This window comes from Ambystoma mexicanum, chromosome 8 (genome assembly GCF_040938575.1).
Source record: "Ambystoma mexicanum isolate Mex_15411 chromosome 8, UKY_AmexF1_1, whole genome shotgun sequence".
NCBI classification, from domain to species: Eukaryota; Metazoa; Chordata; class Amphibia; order Caudata; family Ambystomatidae; genus Ambystoma; species Ambystoma mexicanum.
Window position 1 is genome coordinate 1,064,946,449 of NC_090929.1, and position 16,895 is coordinate 1,064,963,343.

General features: G+C 47.1%; 2 long non-coding RNA genes across 2 annotated transcripts in view; one reads left to right on the top strand and one right to left on the bottom strand.

Moving 5' to 3' along the window:
• The window catches only part of LOC138473727 (uncharacterized), a 93,867-nt gene that overhangs the window by 37,617 nt on the left and 39,355 nt on the right, over nt 1-16,895 (bottom strand). The window lies entirely within an intron of this gene.
• Nucleotides 6,775-16,895, top strand: part of LOC138473728 (uncharacterized) — a 42,944-nt gene continuing 32,823 nt past the window's right edge. Inside the window, exon 1 of the long non-coding RNA XR_011268882.1 lies at nt 6,775-6,822. This is a non-coding gene — a long non-coding RNA (uncharacterized lncRNA). The remainder of the gene's footprint in view (nt 6,823-16,895) is intronic.

Here is a 16,895-nt window from a genome sequence, read left to right on the forward strand (position 1 = left end):
GCTGATGGGGAAATTTCTTCATAGGGCCTCATTCAGACTGGACTGAATCAGAAGCCTTTTTGTAAAGCAGGACCAGATTACCTGAATAGGATATTGGAGCCAGTGCACAGACAAAAGGGAGATCTTACCCAATGGTGCTACCTAAAGACAGTTGGTGTCCTTACCACTCTTGGTCATTTGAACGAAAGGCAAAACGTAATTAAAATATGGCACAAAAATATTTAGACATTTTCCCAATAATTTAATTCCAATAAGAGTTACAAGTATTTTGGGAGCTCTGTTTAAAGGTTATAGTACTGAAAAAGGCAACATTGTGCAAGGTGTTTGTGTTTTGTTATTTATAATTCAAACTGAAATTCTAGGTAGCAGTAACATATTATGAATTTCTCCTGCAATTTGTGTTCTCTGAAGGCTTCAGACATTTCAGAATGAATGTGGAATAAAACAAGCTCTATGAGTGAAGTCTGCCATAGTCAAAAAGCCATTACTATCTATTTCTTAGTGAACAGATTGAACTGTGTTGCTTTAATTGTGAACCTGATTCCTTGAAATTAGTAAGTAAGTTAGTACCCACTGTCCCACATTCTAAAAGCAAGAGACATTCTGAGAAGTCCAAGCTTTTACAATTTTTGGCAACAAGACTGACATCATAGTGTGTACATGCCCAAAGTAGGAATAATTTGTCGGTCATACATTTTAGAGTGTGTCAACTGCTTTGTTGTATCCCTGATTCTGAGTAGTGCTTCCACTTTTGGTTTCAACAGGGTTGTGGGTTTAAAGTAACATAATTCACTGATGTAGATTGCTTGATATATTTTTCTGTGATCAAATACCCATGTCTAGTTGTCTGCCTACATATAGAGGAAGTCAAATATTATACTTGGTTAAGATTAAGGTGTAGGCGCATTCCAGTTGTATTTTGATGCCATTTTAATTAATCTGTCCAATATAATCAAATCTAGAAATTCTGGTTGCAAACAATCTTGATTCTTGCCTGATATATTAGGGGGGTTGGGGCGGGGGTGTTGTTGCTCGCTCATCCAGAATCCAGATAGTGAGATGGTGTGGCTGCAGATTTTTAGACTGGACCTACACCATACATTTTCTCCGAGAACCTATGTGTAAGAAGAGCAAGACTGCAGCCCTGCCCTCATCGATCAGCCCACATGTTACATTGTGAGGTTGAAAGGCTGCATGGTGAATACAATGGCCAAGATTAATCTAAGAGTAAAGTATGCTGACAACACCTGGCTACATGATTACCAATAAGTGTTTCTCAATTTGATTACTAAATGCACTGTCTCCCTGACAATGTGTACATGTTCTGATATGTAGAGAGGGCAGCAGTTAATGAAATTCAAATATTATATTTCTTATAATGATATTGTACAGACACCTCTGCCACTTTGGCAGCCTGGTTGTGTGTGTGGGGGGCTAATGGTTGTTAGGGAGAGTTGTTAAGGAGAAAGAGCAAAAGACATATGTAAGAACTGAGGTGTTTTTTTAAAAAAAATGTTTTATCATTTTTATTTTCACCAATAAAGTTTGCAATACAATTAGAAATAAACAAGCTTCATAAAATTACAGGTGGTGTTGTTGACTGCAGGCCTTAAATACCTTGAGTCCACTGCGCTGGTGTGGTTTTATGTGGTTTGGCAGTGAACCAGGGTATGTGTTTTATGTAGAGGAGAAAGCCCAAGACCTGCTAAATCATAGTGCTGTGATGCTAGGTGAGCCTCTGGCTTGGGGGTGTATGACGTTTGGCGTAGCTCTGTTGAGCATTTGGTAGGAATTATGTTACTATGCACAAGGTGGCATGTGTGCGTAGTGTACGTTGATAGGAGATTTACAGTCGTCTTGTTGGGGAGAGGAAATAATCACAACCTAGGAGCAAAATCACAGCAGGCTAAATGAATGTAACGGGGCACAGCCAAGAAATAAATACAGTAGGCAGCATGCATGTAGGGGGCACGATTGAGGAGAAAAATCACAGTGGGGTTGCCGAGAAACAGAACACAATTGGGAAAACAAGGAGCAAGTGTAGTATTAAGCAAATAGAAATGGTGATGCGGCATAACAACACAGTGGGGACGCCTAAGGATGCAGTTACAGTTGGTGCAACTAGGTGCAAAGCAAGGGGAGCGAACAATTTTGGTTCACATAACTACAAAATATAGCGGTTGTTAAATACAATGGGTGACCAATCTGATGCAAATTACAGTGGCGGGTCATCTTAATGTAAAATACAATGGGGTGATCACTTAGAAGAAAAATAAAGTGGATGAGGATTACCAGTAGGGGGGATGGGTTGTGTCTTAAAACGGAAATGCATAGTCTGGCATATGAACAGAGGAACAGGTGTAAAAGCTTATTCAGGGCATATCACTTAACACGATAATGTAGTTCTGCATTAGGAAACTTGGAACCGACTGGAAGCTGTCAGAATGTGATGTCCCCTGCGACTAGGGCTAGAATGGACAGTCCCTCATTGGAGGGGAAAGTTATAAGAGAAGAGCATTACTGTGGCAATAAATCCCGCGGCGGCGGGCCAATACCGCCCCAGGTAATGCCCCCGGGGCCGTAGTTACATGTTAATGAAGCCCCGGGGGCATTACCGTAGGTGTTATTGGCCCGCCTCCGAGGGTTTTATAGCCATTAGTACCCCGGCCCGTTAGACCGGGGTACTAATGGCATTTATTTTTCTGTTTTGAAACGCTGCTGCATTCCGAAACAGAAAAAAAAAAAAATTCAAAAAAATGGCCGCCGGGAAAGGGAAAACGTAGTCCGTTTTCTCTTTCCATGGCGGCCATCGGGAGCGGACGCGCTGGGAATAGAAGTGTTTCTAGCGCTTTCGCTCGAAGAAAAAAAGAAAAAAGAAGGTAAGTGGGGTTGGGAGGGTGGGGAGGGCTAGTTTGCGAGGGAGGGGGTGGAGGAAAAAAAAAACGTACCTGGGTCCCCGGCAGGGGACGAAGGCAGCCTCCAGCCATGGAGAGGCTCGGAGCGGGGATTGCCCTGTTTCGAGCCTCCTCATTGGCTAAGGGGCTGCCACGCCCCTTGCCGGGGACAGAGCACCCAGCACGCACGGCTTACACAGGAATATCGTGTGGTATGGCTCGGAAAAGAGCCAATCCACACGTTGTATTCCCGGTGCGCAACGCGTGTCGGATACTAATGTTTGATAATTCTGGTTTTCGGTGTGCTTTTTCCTGATAAAAGGAACCTGGGAACTCCTCTCAGGGAAACCGCACCATCCGGGCCTGTGACATGGAGAGGAAAGGTAATGCGGTCTTCCCTGTTGATGCTACACCAGAGCAAAGCAGGCTCAAGTGACAGATCATTGCGGTTTGAACCCACGTTATCCTATCACCAAAGGTGGGCAGATTATTTATTTCTGGGACCCTGCTGATCCTTGTTGGCCCGCCCAGTACACTTGCTATCCATCCAGCAGTGGTAGAGTTTGTAGAAAACCACTCGGAGTAAGTGTAAGATATAATGTGTCTGTGTATAGTTTAGCATGCATGCAACAATGTTGTTTACACTCTGCAGTTTGTATCTGAAAGTGTGTTTCACCATTGTCCTGTTATCCTTGTTCACTAAAAACCTAGAACTCTTCCTTTGCTATTTGGGCAGTTTCCAGTGGTCCTCTGCACCCTAGACTCTCAAACTCAGATGTTTTGAGGGACTTGCTTTTCAGGGCACTGAACCGATGGTGGGCTTCATGTGTTTGTGGTGGTAGGGGGTTGTTACTACCGTGGTGATGGGGTGAACGGTGCTGTTTGTATGTTGATCTCTCTGAAGTTTATAATGAGGGTGCAGATCACTGCATATCACAGTGGTTATTGTAATCAGATTATTTTAACACATTGGCATTCAAAGTAAGTTACATTCGTGAGCGGAAGCACATATTAAATTAGTCTTCAGGTTTTCTCAGCTTGAGCCTACGGGGCAGATACCTTGGTATATCCCCAAAGCCCTAGGTTGTATACCCTACTCGGATACTACAATCCCACTTCTGTTGTATTCAGGTGTAGTGCCTCACAACAGGCACCTGTGGCATACCCCCAGGACTGACTCATAAAGCACCAGTTTATTACTCTAAACATGCGGTCTCTACCTCTTCCCGTTAAGGAACCATAACATTAAACACAGAGGTAGAGAATGTATACAGCCTATGATGCGGTGCACACATTAGTTAGGCAAAAAATAGCACAAAAAACGTTTACCACATTATAGGCTGCATCTCTAGGAGACTGTAAATAATACATTCCCTATTAATCATATTTGACTCTATTTAGAAGAGCTACAGAACGAAGGTCAATAGTCACTATTTTGCACTTAGCAGATTACTTGGGCGCTACACACTTTTGTGTTCCCTGTCTTCTTTTTGAGATTCATATACTGTTTTACTGTATTTGGTCTATCGAATTTAAATATGCATTTTTTTAATCTGATGTTATCGACAACAAAGTTTATTTTTGCTATTTTAAGCCTAACTAATCTGTGCACCGCATCATAAGTTGTAGACATTCTCTAGCTCTACGTTCAGTGTTGCATTTCTCCACTCATACATTGCGACCAACCAACTGTGCCTGTCCCCAGCCTCTTCTGAAGCCTATTTGTGAATCATTCAGGAAATGTTGTGTTTCAACACAGCTTTGCCATTGTTCAATAGAGTACATTTGCTGGGCAGGGCAATATCTTAAATCGGCATGTTCAGAGGGGGGTTCCTTGCAGATCTGCCACCTTTGGTATTTTCAGCACAGGATAATGGACCCCCATATAGGTAAAATCGATGCTTTAAGTACTTGAATAATCAGAAAGTTAAAAGATTGTTCTCTAAAGATGTTAGCAGGAAGCAGGTCATATGGATACAGGAGCTTTTAGCATCACTTTTGAGACCACTCACTTGTTCAGTTGTCAGAGGGGAAAGTTTTTTTGTTTTTTTAAGGTTTATTGTATTGTCATTTATTGATTTATAGTGCGTTTTTACCAAAGCGCTGGAAATACAGAGCCAACAGACAGAGCAAATTCAAATTTCGGCCAATAATACATGAATATCGAGAGAAATCAAAAATCGAAAGCCAGAGTCAAAGTTACCAGGGCGAAGCACGCAAAAAAATGTTTAGACAAATGCGAAAAAGGTGCAGTGAGTGGGAGGATTTGATATTGAGTGGAAGAGAATTCCACAGTTTAGGGACCAACGGAGAAAAAGAACGAAAGCGAGATTGTGTGCAGAGGGGCTTAAGCGGTGGTCGAAGTGGGCAGGAGCAGTCGGGAGCAGTGCTCCTCTACTTCTTTTAGTTAGGTGTTACTGTTCCTATAATGTTCACTGAAAGTATGAAAGTACTTTTATTTTAAAAACCAAACCGTTCCGGAACGGTTTCTTTTTAAAATAAAAGTGTAGGAAGAAGTATTGAACACTTTCACTTTCAGTGAACTGCACTCAGCGTTCCCCTAAACAGCAGAAGCATGTGTTTTGGGGTTTGTATTGTGCGTGGGAGGGTGCATGGCGATGGGGTTTGTGGGGAGCGGTGCAGGCCAGTAGGGAACATAGTTCCACTACTTCTTTTTGTACACCTCGACCACTGGGCTTAAGAGAAGAGAGAAGAAATGGATTGGCAGAAAGGAGGGCACTGGGGGAAAGTAGAACGAAAGTAAGGGGGGCAGCTATGTAGGGGCAAGACCTTGGGTAGCTTTATAATGGTTAAGAAGCAATCAATTGTCAAAGTTAAGCTATGAGAGGGGGAGGAAAGAGAGGGAGATGGAACAACAGGGTGGCGAGGAGCAGGCAGAGTGTGCGAATAGCGAGTTAACATAGAGGAGCAAAACAGTAGGATGGCACACCAATAAATAAAACAGAGCAATAGCTGAGGTGGGTGAACATCAGACTGGAGAAGCAGAGCTTGGTAGCTTGAAAGGAGAAGGAAGGCCAAGCCTTATGGATGTTCCAGAGTTGATAGTAGGAGGATTTGGTCATAGTGGTGATGTGCGATGAAAAGGTAAGAGCGTGGTAGAAAATCACCCCAAGGTTGCAAGCCGTAGGACTAAACGAGACAGAAGTAGGAGGAAAGAAATGGAAGGGGCGTAGGGAGAGGGGTTGGGATTGTGCTACACAATGACTTAGGCCCTCATTACGAGTTTGGCGGTAGCCATGGAGCTGTTAGCTCCATGGCTGCCACCAAACCGGGCTCATTTACCGGGTTCCTGCAATGAAGAATAACCGGGTTATTCCAACATTGGAGGACCCGGTCATTCCTCCTTGCAGGAACCATTCCCCATTCCCATTTGAGCCCCCATAGTGCTCAATGGGAATGGGGATGGAGGTAACAATAGGCAGATTACAACTGGCCCGTTGTAACCTCCTTCTTCCCCTCGTGGGACCCGAAAAGCATGCCTGGTTTTACCAGGCGAGCGATCCGCGTCCCGCGATGGGAAGCTTGTAATCAGCCCTGTCGGAATGAAGGGGGCCGGTCCCGTACCGGCCCCCTTCATTCCGACACTGCACGGGTCATAATGAGGCCCTTAGTGTTCAAAAAGTGTGAGTCAAGAAAGGGAACAGAGAAAAGGGCAGCAGTATTGTATGCACACAGCTAGTGCATAGATAGTGCATTCCTGATATACAGAACAAGTTATTTACAATACAAAGGGCCTCATTGTGAATTTGGCAGCAATGTGTGTGCTATGCCACTTGCTCCCACACATTCACTGAAAGATTATGAGTGGGGCAACGTCTGTATTAGACCACATTTTTGGAATCCGTAAGACTCCATGAGGATTTCATTGGATCCATCTGCAGAGGTTGGAATTCAGCAGTGCAGGAAGGTATGGAAAAATGGTGGTAAATCTGTTATTGGCATTTTACCTCGACTATTTCATGCATCTCTAAACTCATCTTGTGGCTTCAAGTTTTCTTGCACCAATTGTGGGGTCCATCCACATTCTGCGTCAACCAGATATTGTGATCTCAATGAACTGGGCAGGGTAATGGGGTTTTTTAGAAGCCAGAACTTGAGGTTCCTCTCGACGCTGTCGAACATGTGTTTGTCTTACGATGCATTTCATGCCTACTGCATCAGTCACTGTTATTGGAATTCTCCTTGTTTTTGCATCATGCTTGCAACTGTCAGCTCAGTTGCTTTAACCATGGGTCATTCACAGTGTGCCTCCTCATCACCACTGCACGGTCAAAAAGTAATGAAGGACAAGTAATTTGTAAAACTGCCTACATCTCTCCTGTAAATCACAACTTGCAATATCCTTCACTTGACCTTTCTTTAACTTTCCGTATTGTTTCCCCAGTTTGAATTAGATGCAAAGTATTGTAGATCGTGAAGGTTTCTTTCTTTCTTTTTCAAATTAAATGCACAATATTCTAGATCGTGAAGGTTTCTTTCTTTTTCAAATTAGATGCACAGTATTCTAGATCGTGAAGGTTTCTTTCTTTTTCAAATTAGATGCACAGTATTCTAAATCGTGAAGGTTTCTTTCTTTTTCAAATTGCACAGTATTCTAGATCGTGAAGGTTTCTTTCTTTCTTTTTCAAATTAGATGCACAGTATTCTAGATCGTGAAGGTTTCTTTCTTTCTTTTTCAAATTAGATGCACAGTATTCTAGATCGTGAAGGTTGATTTCCCTTTCAGCTTTACTGTGCAAGACAGACTGTACTGCAGGTGTCTTTCTCTTGAAATGAGGTTCTAAGGATGGTCCAATCCATGTGTATTTTTGACACAGATCACGGTTGATTTACTTATGCTGAGAAGCACCTACGGTCACTACACATAGTATGATGGTGTAATAGTTGCAAGGCAGCGTTAAATAATACCTGAAAAATAATCAAGGTGGAAATGGGAGAGACACTGACTAACACTGGAGTGGGCAATGACTGGTCTGCACCAGTTGAGTCATACGTGGATTTATTCTGTGAATTGCATACAACGTTCTCTGAATGCATAGGTTCCTGTGACACAAGGTTCACAGGAGTCCATAGTCCATGTATTCTTCGTTTGCCATTTTACATGGGGTGGGAGCCAAAGCACTCATGCCTTTGCTAAAAGAATGTTCCTGCACTCAGTGTAAATAATCAACCTTGTACTTCATAATATTGCAACATGGTGTCATGGTCTTCCATAGAGTAATTTTGAAGTTCAGTTCTCTTTAAAATATCTAACATGATGGCAAAAAAGGTTTACTATCAGCCGCGTGGGGCTTTTATGCTGTTCCCATGTCAGGCACAATATATGATTATGTTAAGGCAGGACAGTTTAGAATAACCGTGCAATGTACACACTTTAGATGCCCCCCGGCCCTATGGTGTCGCCCCATTCGTAGGTCCTGCTACCCATCCCAGCTCATCTGCTACTCCTGCACTTTGCTTGTAACCCCCAAGGGTGGGTTGTCCTTGTGCAGCACTCTGTTGTTTCCCAGCTATAAGTGTGTGCTTTATGTGTCCCACACATTGATGGAAGACTTTTTTAAATGTGTGAAACAATTATGCCTCTCTGAGCAATTTTATAAGAACATATCCATTTATTTTTGATGGATCTCAAATGTGCATACATGCATACGTTGTTGTAAATGTATATGTGATTATGACTTGTACGTATATTGTTGTTAAAAACTGCTCGCTTTCTTGAAATAAAGATTTCTGAAATAAAGAAAATTCAATCGATTTACTTCCAAGTACAGCTAAATCGTTTATCTTTTCAGATGTGCACGAGAATTCCTATTTCCAGTGTCTTTTACACAGGGATATTTTTTTACATTATTCCTCAACAATGGACATCTCCCCACCCCTTGGCATCTCGTGCTGAGCCACCGCCTAAATTCCTCTGCCACGCCCACCCTTTTCTGACTAACGGAATACTGTGGAAGATTTGGAATTTGAAACCAGGACCAACCATCACCAAACTGTTGTGATCTTGGGCACATCATCTTATCTCTGTGTGCCTCAATGCACTTATGTGGCAAACTTGTGAGCTCATTCACAATTGGCCTTTAGAAGAAATAAGTGCTTTATATAAGGTTACAAAAAAAGGTAAACGCCTTCTTTACTGTTATTCATTTACTGTCAGGCTGACTTATACAGAGCGAGTTTAATAATCAAAACTAAGTAACCACTGAGTGCCTGATTTACAAAGCGTTTTTCAATTGGATTACGCCTTTGTAACCCATTTGTATTTCAGGCCCTGCATGTGAAATGGCAAGAGTTCTAAACTCTAAACCGGCTACAAGGCTGTTGCCGCTCATCTCATGAAGCTTGCTACAATACTGAAGTTATTATTTAGCTGTGTAAACTCTTGCACGTTAAGCTATGATCCTTTTGACTCTCCCTGAATGTGTTTCATCCCACTCAATGCAGAGGCTAAAGCCATGGGGTATCCAAGTGATGTAAGGTTTATTTTTTACAGTTCAGTTGATTAAAAAAAGAAAGATTGTATAGTCAGTGAGCGAGTGTGGGGAGATTGTATGTGATGCCAGACAGTAACCTCTCACCAGGTGGAAATATACCTTCTCACGAGTTCCACCTGGCTGAACCTCCCTTGTGGCCCCCGTGTTTACTATCTCTTGCAATAAGGTAATTACCACAATCCCCAGACATAGAGCGCAAATACAGGTTGCTGGCTCCACTGCTCCACAATTATCTGCCGGCTTTGCCTACTCATTATGGGAAGCTTTTCGACTATGGCAACTCTCCAGTGAATCTATCTCCTCATCTGCCACGTTTGCAACTATGTGTGTGGAAAAGCACGTCAGTTTCATAGGCGAACATGGATTATCTACCTCACAAAGATAATATATAGAATTATGGATGCATAGCTTTCAGACAGTGGAATAAAAACTACCGAAGGTCACTGAAGGACATCTGTCACTCGTGCTCACAAGGTAGAATATATCTTGGAGTCAACTGCAAACCATCTACAGTTTTATGTCGTCTATGGCCCCCTTCTGTGCCCCTTTCACCCACTGCAATGTTCCCTTGGATCAGAATTTCAGGGGTGGAAAGGGGAGGCTCGAGGAGCAACATGCAACAGAAAAAGATCTTCCTCTCCACCCCAAACAGGTAAGTACATCTTTTGGTGTCTGCCAGCCTCCTCAACCCCCTCATGTGGCATCTTGTCCCGCACCCGAAAAATGAATAATTGTACCTATCTGTCACGCCACTTACCTGGAGACCGGGATCCTCTATGCCAGTCCGCTCTACCCGCGCTTTCGCACCTGGGGGTCTGCTGCCGGGAGAGTTTCGGGGGTCCGAGCTGGTGTGTCTCTGCGCATGCGCGGACGACCATGCTCCCGGCTCCGAGCATGCGCAGTAGACTGGGCCCTCGCTGCTGCTGCAGCTTGCGTTCCAGGGCTTGTTCTGGGCTCGTCAGTACCAGGCAACGAGACGGCTTGCACCTCAAGCCTCTCGGTTACTGACGGCCCATAAGAGGAGTTGAGAGCGAGGGTTAGTTGCGTCTCAACGCGGTTTGTTTATCGCGTTGCTCGCTCGACTCCCGAGCGTTCTGCTCTGTTTCCTGTTCCTTACCTTGTTCCTTACTTGGGTCCTGGTTGTTGTCCTGGCTGTCTTCCTTGCTGCTTCCTTGTGGGGTTCCCTGGTCTCCCTCCGTGGCCTTTCCCCCGGGGTTCCCCTTCCTCAGTTCCCTTTGGGTCTCGCTCTTGGGCTCTCCTAGGGGTTTTCCCCTCCTGCCTGGTTTCCCCCTTCCTGTATCAGTTCCTCGCCCTCTTGCTTGTCAGCCTGTACCCCTTGGAATCTCCTCTGGCTGCCTTCCTTGGCCTGACCTTACCTCTTCAGCTACGTTGCCTTGGTCTTCGTTGGAACTACGACCATTCCCAGCATCAGTTCCGTTGTTTCCTCGACTTGCTCTGCTGAAAATCCCACTCCGGCAATCAACCTCATCGGACATTCAACTACACTGAACATCTGCCTCTCCTGTCAGTGCTTGCACTGTCCTGACGTCACGCTAATCAAGAGAGAGCACCCTGTGACGTTGGGAGTCGGTTCATCTTTCACCCAGTACCATTTTGGGTGGTGGAAGGGTCGGTTCCTCGCGTCATACGTCCGTCTGGAGACAGTTGTCAGTCTGGCTGACACATCAAGATCTACAATCAAACCAACAGGTACTCGAGTTTCTCGTGATAAACACCATAACACTATCCTCCTACCATCTCCCTTTTAATAACCCATCACCTCTTTCCCAAATGAAAACATTAAGTGCATAGAGTCCTGTCGCTTACCCCCACCTTCTGGGAACTTGCCACGCCACCACTCATAACAATCAGACGGACAGGAAAGAAAAGTGGAAAATATGCCTACCTATAGGACAGCCGGATACATAGAACAAGATGTATAAGGACTAAGAGATATATAGCCCACTAACCCTATGCTCAAATCTCTGCATACCTAACTCACACGAAAATCCACACAACCATCTTCTCACTCAGCAAACCGCACGCACTTCACCACACCACAACTACAACCAAACAACACATAAACAGCACCAACGCACACAAGGTCTCGCAATGGTCCGATATTCACACCAAAGCTCAGCGCACAGTGAAAACCGAACTGAAGCTGCCAACAGCACACTATTTCCCTCACTTTCCTATTCCCTTTCACCCGACTAACCCACTCTGCCTTCTTGTTTGCAGATCCACCTGAGCGCCTGGGGACCAATTCTGTTTGTGACGGTGCGCGGTACAAATACCTTTAACATTAACATTACCTGCCCCCTACCTCCCAGCGTGGCTCTCGCAAACTGCAAAAGCTGCGATTCCAACCGTCTGCCAAGCTTTGTCTCTCACGCTGACAGGAGCAGTGCTGTGAATTGTGAGGTATCCCTCCACTATCGACGAATTGCAGCACTCCTACGCGGGGGGTTGTGAGAATGCCATATCTACTTGCCATGATGCAACGGCTTCGGAGGTGGAGCATTTTAAAAGTGCAATCGCTGCCAATATCAGCCATGCACGCTAATGATATAGTAATTGCCAAGCAACTTCACTGCCTTGTCCCTTGTTCACTTTATGTGGGATATCTCTTAACTCATGACAGAACTGCTCATCAAGGTCTTTCTTCTCTCTCCACTCCTCTACATTCCCCATAGCTCCTCTTGCTCTATGGTGAGGTAAACTAGGGAACTGGAATTGTAGTCATGCCTATATCTTTTTTTACATAACATGAAGATCATGCCTTTCTTTGTGGAATGTGGACAAGCAGAAGACAACGGTCCCTGCATGGCCTCATAGAAGGTGAATGAGATATGAGTTATCGATGAGCACAGTGGAGCCCAGAATTTCCTGGTTATCTGTGGATGGTGCGGGTGGTGGTGATTCCCAACACAAGGTGCAAGCGACACAACTGGGGCTTGGCTCAATGCACTTTGCAGCTCCACGAGCATTAGTGGTGACAAGGTGCGCGGGTAAAGATTACTCAGCCACAGTTCATGGATGCGAGCCAGCAGTCAGGTAAGTTTGTATTGATACAGCGGAAACAGTAGCTTTTGCAGTTGGAGCTAGAGTTCGAAGTTCCCTTGACCATATGGACAAGATAGTCTGCTTGAAGACACATGGCAGGAAATATTCGTGTAAATACGATCAACATTGAGGCAGATCAATATCTAGATTCCAACAGATCCCCTACTCAAATCTGTTCCAGAAGAACACTCAACAGGCACACAAAGGATTACCAGAGGAGGATAAAAGGACCACGGGACCAAGGGATGCCTCCCCAGAATTGAAAACATGAATGGATCAGACAAATTAAGAGGCATTGTAATAAAGAGGGGGGATCTTGTTTGCCTATCACTGATGGGGAGGGAGATGACTCCTATGCTAGAGATCAGCCACCCTGCAACATATCTGGGAAACACTCTAGTTCCCAGGTAAAGATCACGAAAGAGAAACAGATGTTCTGAGCAGATATTATCATGGGAAGACGAATATTCAATTTTATTTTTATTGTATATGGTTAAACAAACCTTTACAAAGTACGATAAATAGTATTACATATTTAGAAAAATATACAATAAATGTCTTCATTCATAAAACAGGGTATCCATCTATAAGCCGATTCATGTAATTCCTCACAAAAGTGTCGCACGCGGCTGGCGCACAGCGTGCCTGTGCGAATGTCTGCGCCAGCCGCGTGCGATAACATCAATTTCCGTGCACAGCGTATTCATGGATTCTCGCCTCCAAAAGCAGACGTAGCGCAGAGTGGCGCAGCGACCCTGCAGCAGCGCCAGTTACGCCCCCAAGAACGCCCTCGCGCAAGGAAAAGCCATCAAGATCGCAAAACCATTGCAAAGGGCTGCGCCAACCCTGGACCAGTTTACCGGACTGGCAAACAGCAAATGCAAAGCAGAGAATGTGTATTATGGGTTTCGGGAACACCCGTGCGCGAGAAGTTTCACACGCGATCGGGCCTGGGGGAGCGTGTGCGTGTATTTCAGGGGTGCGTGAGAAGTTTTACACGCGATTGGGCTGGGTGCGTGTATTTCAGGGGTGCGCGGGAAGTTTTACACGCGATTGGGCTGGGTGCGTGTATTTCAGAGGTGCGCAAGAAGTTTCACACGCGATTGGGCCTGGGGGAGCGTGTGCGTGTATTTCAGGGGTGCGCGAGAAGTTTCACACGCAAATGGCCTGGGTGCATGTATTTCAGGGGTGCGCGAGAAGTTTTACACGCAAATGGCCTGGGTGCGTGTATTTCAGGGGTGCGTGAGAAGTTTTACACGCGAATGGCCTGGGTGCGTGTATTTCAGGGGTGCGCGAGAAGTTTTACACGCAAATGGCCTGGGTGCATGTATTTCAGGGGTGCGTGGGAAGTTTTACATGCGATTGGGCTGGGTGCGTGTATTTCAGGGTGCGTGGGAAGTTTTCCACACGATTGGGCTGGGTGCGGGTATTTCAGGGGTGCGTGGGAAGTTTTACACGCGATTGGGCTGGGTACGTGTATTCCAGGGGTGCGCTGAAAGTTTTACACGTGATTGGGCTGGGTGCGTGTATTTCAGGGGTGCGCGGGAAGTTTTACACGCGATTGGGCTGGGTACGTGTATTCCAGGGGTGCGCGGAAAGTTTTACACGCGAATTGGGCTGGGTACGGGTATTTCAGGGGTGCGCGGGAAGTTTTCCAGGCGATTGGGCTGGGTGCGTGTATTTCAGGGTTGCGCGAGAAGTTTTACACGCGATTGGGCTGGGTGCGTGTATTTCAGGGGTGCGCGAGAAGTTACACACGCGATTGGGCCTGGGGGAGCGTGTGCGTGTATTTCAGGGGTGCGAGAGAAGTTTCACATGCAAATGGCCTGGGTGCGTGTATTTCAGGGGTGCGCAAGAAGTTTTACACGTGAATGGCCTGGGTGCATGTATTTCAGGGGTGCGCGAGAAGTTTTACACGCGAATGGCCTGGGTGCGTGTATTTCAGGGGTGCGCGAGAAGTTTTACACGTGATTGGGCTGGGTGCGTGTATTTCAGGGGTGTGCGGGAAGTTTTACAAGCGATTGGGCTGGATACGTGTATTCCAGGGGTGCGCGGAAAGTTTTACACGCGAATTGGGCTGGGTGCGGGTATTTCAGGGGTGCGCGGGAAGTTTTCCACATGATTGGGCTGGGTGCGTGTATTTCAAGGGTGCGCGAGAAGTTTTACACGCGAATGGCCTGGGTGTGTGTATTTCAGGGGTGCGCGAGAAGTTTCACACGCGATTGGGCCTGGGGGAGCGTGTGCGTGTATTTCAGGGGTGCCGGGGAGTCCTACATGTGATATGGCAGTGTGGGTTCTTCCAGGTGTTCCCTGTACACCCTCCACGGCCCCTGCAGGCAGCCCACACAACAGGGGACTACCCTGCATTTCTGGTCATGTCCCGCAGGCAGCCCACCCAACATGGGCATTCCCCCCAGCAAAGGCACATGTCTCCTTGCACTACTGATCACCAACTCATGTCCCCTTGTACGCCCACCCCACAGCATTGCGGGGCACCTGCCAGCAGGCCCCCACTCATGTCCCACTCATGTCCCCCCCGGAAGCATGCACCTCATCACGAATGACAGCCGTGCGCAACGCAACACCAATCAGGACCTTCTCCATACGGCCAGGGGTCCCCTCGTCCACAGGTGGAGGGAAGTCAGATGACATGGACATCCCCCCTACCTGCGGACGGGCCTGGGAAGGGGCATCCCTGCTGGTGCATGGTGGTGCAGTCACAGTGTCAGGGACAGTGACATGCACAGGCACCTCCACGGCGACCTGTGCTGCCTCCTGCCCCTGCCCCTGGACTGCACCACTTGCACCAGCAGGGATGCCCCCACCAGGCCCCATATGCGGCTCAGTAGCGGCCTCCTCCTCCTCTGTGGAAACCACCAACCTGGATGGCTCCACACCGTCTTCCGCCGTTGCAAGCCTCTGTGGGGGCTCACCCACCCCTTCCGCTGCTGCCGTGGGGGCATCCTCGCCGCTTAGCTCCACAGCGCCGTCTCCGCCCTCTTCTTCACTTTGCACTGTGTAGAGGGAGACATAGAACACAAGCATCAGGGTACTGTACAATGGTCCCCTAGACAGGAACCAATAGCAGATGAGTGGCACTGTCAAAGATCACTTCCATCATGTCCCTCCACAACACATGGGTCAGTGCAGGCAAAACACATGCAGTAACAGGCATGGCGCATGCTATGGACATAAGCAAACATGTCCAAGGAACACTTGAAGCATACAATGTTGTTTTTGGACTCACATGCATCATGGGTCATGCCTATCACATGCACACACTTCAACGTACTTTCATCCATCTGGACTCGTACACCCCAGACACAGTGGATGCAAGGATAACGAGGCTGCATCAGTGATTCTGAACATTGTCACAGACATGTGTCATGCATCCATGGCATTCACAAGTCACAGACACGCAGGTCAGAACCACAGACATGGACACCATACATGTACATGGCATCAGCACCCATCCCTCACCCCGACCCATGTCCAGGAACAGAGACTGGCATGCTCTCATGTGTCCATTCTGCATAGGGCTCCCCATGTTGCATTTAAACACATACACCAACCGTGTGCTTCACACATTACTGGTCTCACATGAATGACCATGATGTCCCTGCACACACACACGCGTACATGGCCTATGTCACAAATACAGGCAAATATCAGACAACCAGCACACTGCAACATGCCCTGTCTCACACAGCAATGCTTGGCCACTTACCGCACGACTCCAGACGGGTCTGCCTCTCAAGGATCTGGGCATGGAGCGCTGGGCGTACGCGTTCCAGGACCCTCAGCTGGATGGTACTCATGCTGCCCCGGCCCCCCTCCACGAAGCGCCGGGCCTTTATGAGGGTCCTGGACCTCAAGTCCTCCCAGCGCTTCTTGACTTGCTTGATGTTGCGGGTTGCCACCCCCTCCGCGTTGATGGCAACCACAAAGTCGTCCCAGATCCTGTCCCGTCCTTCCTTGTCGGCGCGTGGTGATCCGAAGAGGGCATCATAATGCCCCAGGACAAGCTCCACCAGGACACCAACTTCCTTCTGACTGAAGCTGGTGGCCCTCTGCCCCTCTGGCTGGGGGTCGCCAGTGGTCTTGGATGGTGTTTGCCCTGACATGGCGACCCCCGAGGCAGGCGTGGGTGGGCAACTGGGTCCTGGGGCTGGGCTGTGGAGCGATGGTATCCCAGTCGGGAGTGTTCTGTTCCAGCAGGGGTGGACACAGCAACTGGACCCCTGCAGATGGCTGATATGCAGGCACCAAATGGCAGGGCACGGTGGCAGCAGGCAGGCAGGCAGCAGCAGATGGCTCGTGGGAGGCTGCTCGGGGCTCTGGGGGGCAGTAATTCGGCCTTTTGGGCAGGAGCGTGGTCTTCTGTGTGCTTACGCGTGGCCAGCTTGATACGGAGTGATTT